Source organism: Daphnia pulicaria, chromosome 2 (assembly GCF_021234035.1).
Source record: "Daphnia pulicaria isolate SC F1-1A chromosome 2, SC_F0-13Bv2, whole genome shotgun sequence".
Taxonomy (NCBI): domain Eukaryota; kingdom Metazoa; phylum Arthropoda; class Branchiopoda; order Diplostraca; family Daphniidae; genus Daphnia; species Daphnia pulicaria.
The window spans coordinates 1,143,212-1,154,147 of NC_060914.1; the positions used below are offsets into that span (position 1 = coordinate 1,143,212).

Below are 10,936 nucleotides of genomic sequence, written 5' to 3' on the forward strand. Positions count from 1 at the left end.
GCGGCGGCGGAAACGCCTCCAGCTCTGACTACTACCCCACACCATCGGCTCCTTTTCTTGTGAACGACGGAACGGTGAGCGTCAGGTGCGCAGCAGCAACAGCAGCAGCGGTATAGATGATGGGTCCCTCTGTTCTACCTTGCCCGCCTTGATCTAACAGCCGCCAGCGGGGGTGTTCGGCAACACTTGGAAACACTTCACCTTATAGTTCAGTGTACAACCCACCCACACGCTGCTTTCGCTCCTGCCCAGTGCTGTCTTGTCTATGAACCTTCTGTTCTTCTTCTTTTCTTCCTCCTCGCTTGTTTGTGAGCCACAAGGTCGTTCTATGTAATCCAATTAAGAAGTAGCTAGAGAGACTGTATAGAGGAGGCATGTCTAAAGAACATTTCGGTCGAGTGTGTAGGAGAGCACAGCAGCGAAAGTCTTTCTTCTATAATATTCAGGGAGGTCTTCCGCTTGGCCATTTTCCTCAGGAGCAAAGAGGAGATGGAAGCAACAACCAAAAAAAGTTAATCTTTTAAGAAATAAAACAAGAGGAAAAACACAAAAAAAAAAGATAGGAGAGAGTACCAGCGCGTTATTACGCTCTCGGGTTTCTTAATAATTTAGCAGGAGCGCATCAATAGCTCCTTCAGAATGTCTTCCTCTGTGTTTGTCCGTCGCCCACTCACCCCCCGAGTACGTACATCTACGAACGGCGCAACACGGCAGGCACTTCAATTACACGAAAATGAAGATGTTAAACCAAGACAAAAAAATATAATAAGTTCGTGAACTCTATAGGGGGAAGGAAGGGGGAAAAAAAAAGGCTGGATGGTCTGATTTGTTGGCCGTGGATGTCAAGGTTTTGTTTCCTTAGCTTCTACATTCTATTCTTCAATTAAAAAAGAAGCCGCCGCCGCCACCACCACCGCCGCCGAGTCCGTCCCTTGTCAAAACTGTTTATCTTCTACGGTATAAATGTGGAGCAATTTCTAGCTCAACCAAATTGACTTGGCGAGAGCAAAAACGCAACGGCGGGAACACCTGGTGATTTAACGACGGACACACGAAACCGTGGCGCTTTTTTTTTCGTTTTCTTTTTGAAAAGGCGTAATGATCGCGTTCGCGGGTCAGACGAGCCGAAAAGGCACCGACGTCAAAAGAAAACCTTCAGGGAGCTCAAACTCTTCAACTCCCGATGCGTATTTACTGTAATTTCGTTTCTCCATTCTACCTATACGCAATGCTATAGACAAACGAAACGGAAAGAAAACACACAAACAAATTGTTATCTATTTCCCCTTTTCGTGTGTTCGGACTGTGTAGACCTTCGGCGGAAGTTGGTGTGCTGATGGACAAATTGGATTTCTTGGCGATATACGTACTAGGGGTTCTACTACTGTGTACTTTTTGCCACATGATCTGTCACTTCAAAATGGGACCTAATTGGTCAATGGGCCACCATTCCCAAATGGGATTTATGGAATTGTGAAGATTGGCGTGTATGGGTACCCCAGGAACACATGTCCGTTTAACAACCAGCCAGAAAACGATTGTCTGGAACTGATTTCGCCTGTCTGTATTTTATCCGAGTAAAATGCTCTATTGATTGTACATGATACGGGTGACCGGATATACGGAAGGAGAGAAAAAAGGGTTAAACTCTATCCGCTTTTGGGTGTGCTTGAGCACATCCAGCGGAGCTAATAAGTGTATACACAGACCTTTTCCTCAAAAGTGACACCGCCCAATATGTCGCTCTCTCAGCCTTGGTGTTAGTGTGTTTCAAAAATATATGGCCGCCAACTCTCCCAAGATCTGTAATTGATTGTGGGTTTTTTTTCCAGACTCAATCGACCGTGCCAATGGACAAGCCGCCATATCGGCCGGCACCGGAAGGAGGGGAATCGGAGGAGGTCCATTGGGACACACAAAATAATATAATATGTATAAGGGCGGAAGGCGGCCGGAAAGGCGGGCCAGGTCAAGAGAGAGAGAAAAAAGCCATGAAGCAAAAACTTGAGAAGATTGGAAAATGGAAACAGCAGCAGCAGAAGGGGGAACCCTATAAGGTATAACTCCTACACGGTCACCGTGGAGAAGTTGAGGAAGTGATGGCTCGAAATGAAATTGGAAACCGGCAACAACTGGTCCGCATCCTTCCGTACTAGAATATCCTAATGATAATTCAGCGCGGATGGAAACGGAAGCAAAGCGGCTATAATAGTTGGAAGATTACCGGCTGATGCCGCTGTCATTTAGTTGAGACCAAAAACGAACCTGCCCATGCTATATGAACGCGGAGAACTATTAGGACAAGGTCATTACGCCAAATATATCCTTCGTTATAGATTCTCCTGGATTATTCATGACCTCCCCCCTTCCAGTTGAGAGGAGGAATTTAGTTTTCCGCCCCCGATTTCCTCACTCGTTGCGCAGTGCGTGCCGTGGTCAAACGGCCATCGGCTCGGCTAATCAAAAAGGGAAATAACAAACCCCCTCGCGGACCGGCCCCGTTGAAAGTGGATATCATAAGGGATTACCGGCACAGGCCGGTATCGACAAAAGGTAAAAGAAAAATAGAGTCCTACCTTAATTGGGTGAACCTTAGACGCAGTAACGAAGCGGTCCGCTCTAGCAGAATCACGGCCAGCAACAAACAAACCAATAGCCATCCAAATAGCGCGTTTAAACCTTTTAAAAAAAGAAAAATAGTTTAGTTAAAACCGACCAGTCAATTCTATTAGTTGACTATAGTTTAGAGAAATGATGGCATATAAATTAGTTATATCCTATCTATATACAATGTTTAAAAACAAAGCGGCAAATTAATTTCCTTCTTTCAGTTGCTGCTTTCGACATAAATTTCCGTTCGGGGTATTAACGCGCTACAAAAAGGAGAAGGCGCCCATTTTTTCCTGGAAGAGATTGAGAAAGACGCAAGCGAAGATTATTATTACTGCTGGCGGTAAAAGATTCGAGGAGTGTGTAATTTTCGGTCGCTATAATTTCCTTCTGCGTTTGTGACTTGATGTCGACGCTGGTTTATTTTTTGTGTTTTGTCTAGTCTCTTTTAATTCCCTTATTCGATTTTGTTCTCTTTCTTTTATGTCTTTTTAGACTTTTCCGCTGTGTCACCTGATGTAATGACCTCCCAGGAGGGCGTACAACAGCCCCCCATCAGTCCACCACCACCACCACCACCACACAGTACACATATGCTGCTGCTGCTGATGGAGCCAGAGGAAAACCAAGATAGATAGATAGAGAGAAAAAGCAGACGGGAAATGCTTTATCCATCGTTTCAATCTCTATCATTATTACAGGCCGCGCCGTCAACACGTCAACGTATTCAACCCTCGGCCCCCGGAGAAATAAACTTTGGGTTGTTGTCCTGTTGTGTGCCGAGTTCCTTTTGTTCGACTCTTTTTCTTTTTTCCTATATTTATTAAAAGAAACCTTGGCTGTCTACTGCGCTGCTGCGAGTTGTGTATTCGGTGGCGCGCGATTTCCAAACTACCGTGTCATTTTCGCAATTACGTAGTACATGCTGCGGATGGACGTCATCCGCCGCCGCCCCCCTGTACGTTGTCAGCTGCCTACAGAAGAGTATATACGGGTGGGTCTTGTTTGTTTGTTGCCAGTCATCATCGTGTTTTGCCACCGTTTGCCCCGCTGACGTGACTTTCCGGGGTTCACGTTGGTTCGCAACGGGGCCCATTAAATCGGCAGCCCGCTGGATTTAGCACGCTCTTCCAGCAGCAGTTTAGTCGCCATACAGAAACCAGCCGAGTGATATGCGTGTGGGACGGCCTTCTTCTTTTTATTATTATTGTACAATTCCCCCTCCCTTCTTCCGACCTCTTCCGCTTCTTTGATTCCGTCCGATTTTTAGAGCCCCGGTTCTCGTCCCTCTTAAATCTTTTCATTTGACCCCCTCATTTTATCGCAGTTATATTATACACGAGTTTGGAATTTTCATTCTTTGATCAACAACAAAAAGGAAAAAAAGAATCTTTGTGTTCGTGTCCCGGTTGAAGCCACTGACGATGGATAGGACCCGTAGGAGGTCCCATAGACTGTCAGTGCGTGTGTGACTGGACATACATAAATCCGAGTAGCCAGTTCTGCATGGCTGCTGACTACCCAAGTCAAAGAATAAGGTTTTTCTTCTTCTTTTCTCTTTTTAGGCCTGCTGCTGGAATAGATAGAGCCTATCTTTCTTTTTTTTGTGTTATATAGACTATGCGCAGTCTCCCTGTATTTTGATATTGTCCTCGACGGACCTTTTAGTCATGGCGATCTGACCCGCCACGCTCCGTTGACTTCCGCGCCATTCGACACGTCGACTGTCGCTGGCCGGAGCTCTCAGCAGGGGAGTTTTAGTAGCTCCAGCTTCTGCTGCTGCTGGTCAATTGTCAACGTGCAAACTTGGCAAAAGAATAGAGCTACTGGGGTTGGAAGAGTGGGAGGGCTCCCTCATAGTCATTTGAAACTTTTCGGATTTCGCGCCGTTGTTGTAAATGTATGCCACATTTAGGACGCAAATGTCCTACATTTAGAGAAATAGAAAAGAGCCAATCCAACAATGAAGCAACCGAGGTGGTTATAGTATGCGGAAATAGGTGCCCCCATGGCGAACTCTTGAAATACAAAAATGCAGGTGTGGGTTTTTAAGGAATGGGAGGGAAGATGTTTCACGGTCGATTGTTCCGATCAGCCACTGGAATTTCGATTCTTTCTATTTTGATAGCCTTGATAACTGAGCTCCGGCTCCACTGTCAACGTTTGATTGGGAAAGAATATAACCCACATATACTGAATAGACGACCTTCTTCTTGTGCGGTGATGATGTGGACAGTAAAGTACGACGTACCACGACATAAATAGCTGCTCAGGACTATTCTTAGCTTCGAAATTGTGAAGGCCCTGACCCTGATGAAGTGTCCAAGCGGTCTGTCAATAATGTCTCTTTGGGCTGAAAAAATTGGGGGGGACTCGGCTTAGAAAAGCCGCTGTAGACATCAAACTTTCACCTGTGTTTGTCTGTTTTTTTTTTTTTTTTTTCGGTCAACCGCAGATGAGCAAACGCGCAAAGAGGATAACAAACACGTCGTCGCCCAGTGATTGTTCAAGTAGTTTGGTTACCGCCCCGCTCGAAATTTCCAATGAAAAATGAATCATCTCTTTTTTGAGATTTGTAACGATACGCACGATCGGTCTACTGCGACGAAAAATTGGGCTTCATTGAAAAAAAAAGAGATTTTCTCATTTCTACGTCCCCAATTTTAGATCCGTCCAGCTGCCCATGTTGAGGCCACTCGTCGAGCAGCAGAGAGCGAGAGCAAACACTGGTCGAGATTGTGTGTGTGTGTGTGTTCTCCTAGATTTTCTCTCTCCTTGGCCTGTCCATCTCCGTGTGATCCGATGTGAGTAGCACAAGTAGCAGTGCACACCCACTCCACGCGAGCTCTCAACAACTGCCGTCTCGGGGTTCGATAATCCTTTCGCTTGTTAGAGACGCTAGTTAAAGAGTATACAGCTTAAATTCTATTCGCTCCGTACCGAGCTGTGGAGCACATCTACGTCGTATTTATTCTTGGAAGGTTCCCATATAGCCAGTTCCTTATAGATTTCTACTTGTGTTTTATTTACAGTCGAGTTTTTCTTCCCCCCTCTTTTGTTTTTTACTTGCGGTAATCTGACAGATCCCCGCCATGGGGAATATATTGGTTGAGACGACCGAGTAAGGAAAGGAAGACTAGGAAGAACGGAAAAAAAGAGAGAGATTTCCACTGGATCTAATATCTACCCTGCTGGGGTAGCAGCCTATAGTACTTGCTACTTGTGTCGTGGTGTGATCGAGTGCTGGGAAAAACGATGTGTGTGAGGTTTAATATTTACCAGTGGATGTCCTCTCTTCATCCCTTCTCCTCCTCCCTCCCCGAAAGCTCTCTCGGGTCCTTCTCTACATGCCGTGTGTTTCTTGATTATATTCCGCCGCCCCTGCCATGATGAGCTGATCTGTTTGGGAGAAGAAAAAAAGAAGATGAAGCTGATGATTTGTCCCACAATACGTATATATACACACAGCCTTCTATTCTTCTTTTTAATGAGGCTGAACATCTTTTTTTCTTTCTCTGGGCAGAAGAGAAAAAGGGAGAAAAAAGGCTGGCGATGAGATTAAAGAAAAGAAAAGACGATACTAATAAACCCTCCTTTTCCACTGTCTAATTCTTGATCCCCTACTCATCTTCTTCTTCTTCATCTCGGGCTCAATTAGCCGCTTGGGGGTCGTTACTATATTGAAAGTTGTACCGGTTACTTTTCTTCTTCTTCTTCTCCTTTCAGTTTCCTTCCTCTTTCTCTTGATAACCGATTTCAAGGGAATAGATGGACCGACAGCTGTTGCTGCTGCACAGGTCAGCCTCATATACGGACAGATATTGACCCACCTCAAACTGGCCAACTACTCCGCCTTCGCCTCCTTTCCGGATTGAGAATAATGTTGTGGTGGGGGGATAATAATAGAAGCTCAACCTCTACACTGATGCGATATTCCGTTTCTACCCTATGATTAGCATCAAGACGTATTAAAAAAAAGAGTAGTACGAAAAATATAAATTACCGCTATACGCTATAGTATAGCATAGTGGTATACTGCACAATAGAGTATCCCTGGAAGGAGTCCTATAATAATCATCTGCATATATACTATACTATAGCTGCCTTGTCTTGTGTTTTCTATAGCATGCTGCTCTTACGCGGTGTATACTTATACATTTGAACTGTGTGCCCATATACATAACAGTTGGGTACTCGCAATTTTGGCAATTCTTTTTTATTTTTATTATTATCTACCGTGGAGTATATAGTATAGAGTAGCGAGTTTGGTTCCTTATTGCGGGGATGAATATGGTCGGACTGGCAGCCGGTGGGAAATGACCGGTTATTATTATTCAAGACTTGTGGTGTATTCTAATATCCGACATTTAGTTTCTCTATGGCATCGCAAAAGGCCATTTGTGTCTGCCGTGGAGGAATACGAGCTAGAGAAAATGAATTATTCTTCCCTATAACAAAAGGACAACTAATGAGCTTCTCCGTATCGCCGCAAATGGATTTATTCCCAACAAAACTAAACTGCGCGGCCCGGACCGTGGGTATATACATCATCACCACTACTACTACTACTGGTTTTTAGATCTCAAAAAGATACAGGTGGTGGTGCGCTATGTACCTGGAAAGAAGATTGCGAAAAGGATCATCATCATCAGGATATTGTTTTTCGAGCGGGCTCAGTTTTCTCTCGGCGCCTAGCCTCTGGAGACACGGAATTAACGGCCCAACAGATTATCGACCATCACCGAGCTGATGATGAGCTTGGCGATTTTTGGCGCTGATCTGACCACCGCAAGTAGATACGATGGGAAAAAGAATTAAAAGTTGAGAAAACTCTTCATCTTTTAATTGTTCTGAAAAAGAAAGTCTCAAAGTAAAAATGAAGAAAAGAGCCGCCCTAATTAGTATCGATAGATTGAGCTATTCGTTTAGTCTCTATTCGATTCTTCTTTTTTCTTATATATTTTCGCCCGTTTCTCTGCGGAGAGAACAACATAAAGATTCTAATTTGATCCGCCTACTTTTCCCTCTTTCTCCCCAATTCTCCCGGTTTATCATCTTCTCTTTTTCTTTCTCTTCCGTGCTGACTTGGAGAAAGAGGAAACTCCCACAAGCTCTAAAGTGGATTGATATATGGACCTACACCGTGTAGAGAGCTATCGTTGCCGGATCGACGAATGCAGGGCCCTCATCCGTAGCTTGAACATTGTAGCATGTATATAACCGCTTTGCTGGAGTAGAAAGAAAGAAAAAAAGAAAAAGAATAGAGAGAAAGAGGCACGTGCCCGATGAGCGCGCGGAAAAATACTTTACAAGTCCCAAAATGGCTCTTCCTTTTCCTGTGGAAGCAACAACACACACATAAGTGGTTCTCCCAATCGAACTACTCCGAACCCCCTCCCCACAGAAAGAAATTACATGAGATGAGAGTGAAAGATATGGTTGCGTGCTTGGACAGCGCACTCGCTGCTCAAGCGAAATTAACCAACTCTTGGGATCTTACCGTATTTTATGGAACGGTGGGCGAAATGGACCGAACAGCACCAATCGGTCATAACTGGTTAGAGGCTGTGAAACATTCCTGTCACTCATCCGGACAATCTAAAAATTTGAAATAAAATAAAATTCCTTTAGACGCCTGTGTACATCACTGTTGTAAATAGAAATGACTGTCAACATTATGGGCCTATATAACTGGAGCTCATAGCAATTTTCTCCGGAGCAGGGGTAATGCAGTACGGGGGATGTATATAAGAACACCCAAAAGGCGAAAGAAAAAAAAAAACCGGGGTCCTAAACGCAATTTTTAGAACTTGAAGTAGAAAACGAGACCATAAAAGCATATCCCTCTCCTACTATTACAATTCTTTTTTGGGGGGGTTTTATTGCATTTACAGAGTAGAGTCGGAAGGAATCCCTTGGAGAATGCACCGAGCCCTTTATATGGCATCGACAACATCTTCTTAGGATCTAGGTTAAAAGTTAACGTTTTTATATTTCTGCAAAGCGATTTGAAAACGTTGCCGGATCGGGGCGGATGGAAGATAGGTGTAGTAAAGGAAAAATGGTGGAATTCTCCGGTGTAGTAATATACTCTGATCCTTCTTTTCTTGGGCTTTTCCAGCTCATTTTTATCGCCCTTATTCCACCCCCTCGTCTGATTTTTTACAGTCAACATTCGATTTCTCGTGTTTCTTTCCCTTCATTACACAACAACCAACTCTTAGCGGCTTGTTATAATTCCACGGTTCCTTCCCAATAGAAACGAGGGGAAAAGAAGAAAAAGAGCTTGTTAGTCGTGTGCTTGCTGTCTTTGCGGGGATATTCGAAGATGCCGATGGGCTTTTATTCATTAGAAAAACTCACCCCCTTAACATCTCTTATTTCTTCTTACCTTTTAATGTTGGCTGGCCGGCCTTTCCCCTCAGTCCCTCTCGATAGAAAACCAACCTGGGCAATGTCTCGATTCTGGAAAAAGAAAATAAAAAGAATTGAGTGAGGTCATTAATTTCAATCGACTTTGTTCCAACTCGGAATAAATAAATGTCCGGCCTCTCTTTCTTCCACACAAAGGGCAAACAACAAGACGAAATCAGAGGGGACTTGGGAGTATTAGGTAATGCAGAGATGAGGGTCTTCTTCTTCTTATTGTTGATGGCCACGCGCTCAACATTTTATTACAGTCGAAAAAGGAAGAAGATCCTCCACATCGTTTTCTTTGGAGGTTCTCCGCGACCGAGTGTTCCAGTTTGTCAATCGCATGTGCTCCAATTGGGCCGTCCACCAACAGAATATCAAGCAGTTTGGTCTCTTGTTATTGTCCCTTGATAGCAAAGAGGAGACCGCTCGTCATAACAGGACTGAGAAAAAAGACAATAACGTCGCGATGTCTCGACATCGCATCAAGTGCTTTATACACGACGTATAAATATAGCCGGGCAAGATTGTTTTGAGACAATCGAGCGCGTGTCTACCGTCTGTCGCGACCGCCATGTCTCCAATGGCTTTTAATTTTTATGGCACCCTTGTCTCTCACATCTCTTTTTTCTCGGTACTGCTGCTGCTGTTGACGGCGTGGTGCCCGGAAAAGAAATATTTGGCGGATCAAATTGCCTTCTTTTTCGTTCTTCTTCCAGGTATAATTACGGAAGACAGACGGACACTGCTGCTGCTGCTGCTGACAGACGTTTTCTTTCTAGCTTGTCTGTCTCCTCTGATGCTCCCGACACCATATGTTGATCATCATTCCTTCTCTGTGCTGCTCCAGCTTGCACTCCTTTCTATAATTGTTGTACGAGTGGGCGGAGGAGGTACGTCGGTTGAGTTTGGAGTGCGCGCGCTGTACAACTACTGCGGTTTTTTGGCCGCACACCTTCATTTTCTCCACTTCTTCGAACCGTTTTACCTTCGCCGCTCTTTATCTTTTCTGAAAAAAGGACCGTGTTGTGTTTAGAGTCTGAGAGTGGCCCTCGTTGACCGGCTGGCGCTTTTGCTGCGATTGACCGTAGGTTTTCTTCTTATAGGGAAGAAACCTGTCTTGGATAGATTTTAAAAAAAGGAAAAACTCTGACCGAGAGTTTGTATTAGGGCGAGAAAGAGAACGGTGGGGCACATCAGCAGCCCCCGCCAAAGTTTTTCTCGATGTCGATCTGTGTGACCAGAGAAGAAAGGAGGCACAGGTATACATTCAGTGTTATGGGTTTTAAGAAGACCAGGGGTAAGAAGAAAGAACATAACCACCACGGTAGATGGACAATCCCTTGTAGCATTGTTGTGTGTGTGCTTCCATATATTCTCCATTATTCTTGCATCAAACTTTAAACATTTTATCGCACTACGACGCTATTATCACTCTGTCTCATTTCTTCCCCAAATCTCTTGCCAGTAACAATAGATCCTTTCTCGGTTGCTGCATCACTCAGAGTCTGTCTAGAGCTTCTACTTTTTTTGCATTCTACTTGCCCAATGAGCCGATGATCCAATGAGATGAGATAATTTACTTGTCCCCCGCCATTTTCTTTTTGTTACAGTGCTTCTTTTCTCCCCGCCTGAGTGTACTCAATACTAAGCTACAACATTTACTTTTTACTTTGAGCTCATTCTTACTATTCTTTTACTACTTCATTTCTTATCTTAAATCTACACATACAATATAATAGAAATGAACAACTTACTCACAAATATCCGAATGGTCGTGAACACAGTCGTGAAGAAAAAACCGCGAAATTGGACGAACTGATCACGACGAAAATACAGAGACAATGACGTCTCCGATTCAACGACGTGCTGTGTTGCAATGCAATTTCAAAATTGATTAATTCTTTTTCTC

The 10,936-nt window shown here is 44.1% G+C and overlaps 1 protein-coding gene across 3 annotated transcripts in view; it reads right to left on the bottom strand.

Moving 5' to 3' along the window:
• Positions 1–10,859, bottom strand: part of LOC124327324 (probable peroxisomal membrane protein PEX13) — a 26,625-nt gene extending 15,766 nt beyond the window's left edge. For 2 of the 3 annotated variants that reach the window (XR_006915991.1, XM_046786328.1), the window contains exons 1-5: positions 10,782–10,859; positions 9,002–9,075; positions 8,111–8,208; positions 5,890–6,009; positions 2,577–2,679 (exon numbers count right to left, since the gene is read on the bottom strand). The gene's annotated coding sequence lies outside the window, so the exon portion shown is untranslated. The remainder of the gene's footprint in view (positions 1–2,576; positions 2,680–5,889; positions 6,010–8,110; positions 8,209–9,001; positions 9,076–10,781) is intronic. The other variant, XM_046786329.1, reaches the window with a different exon arrangement.
• Positions 10,860–10,936: the final 77 nt, after the last annotated feature.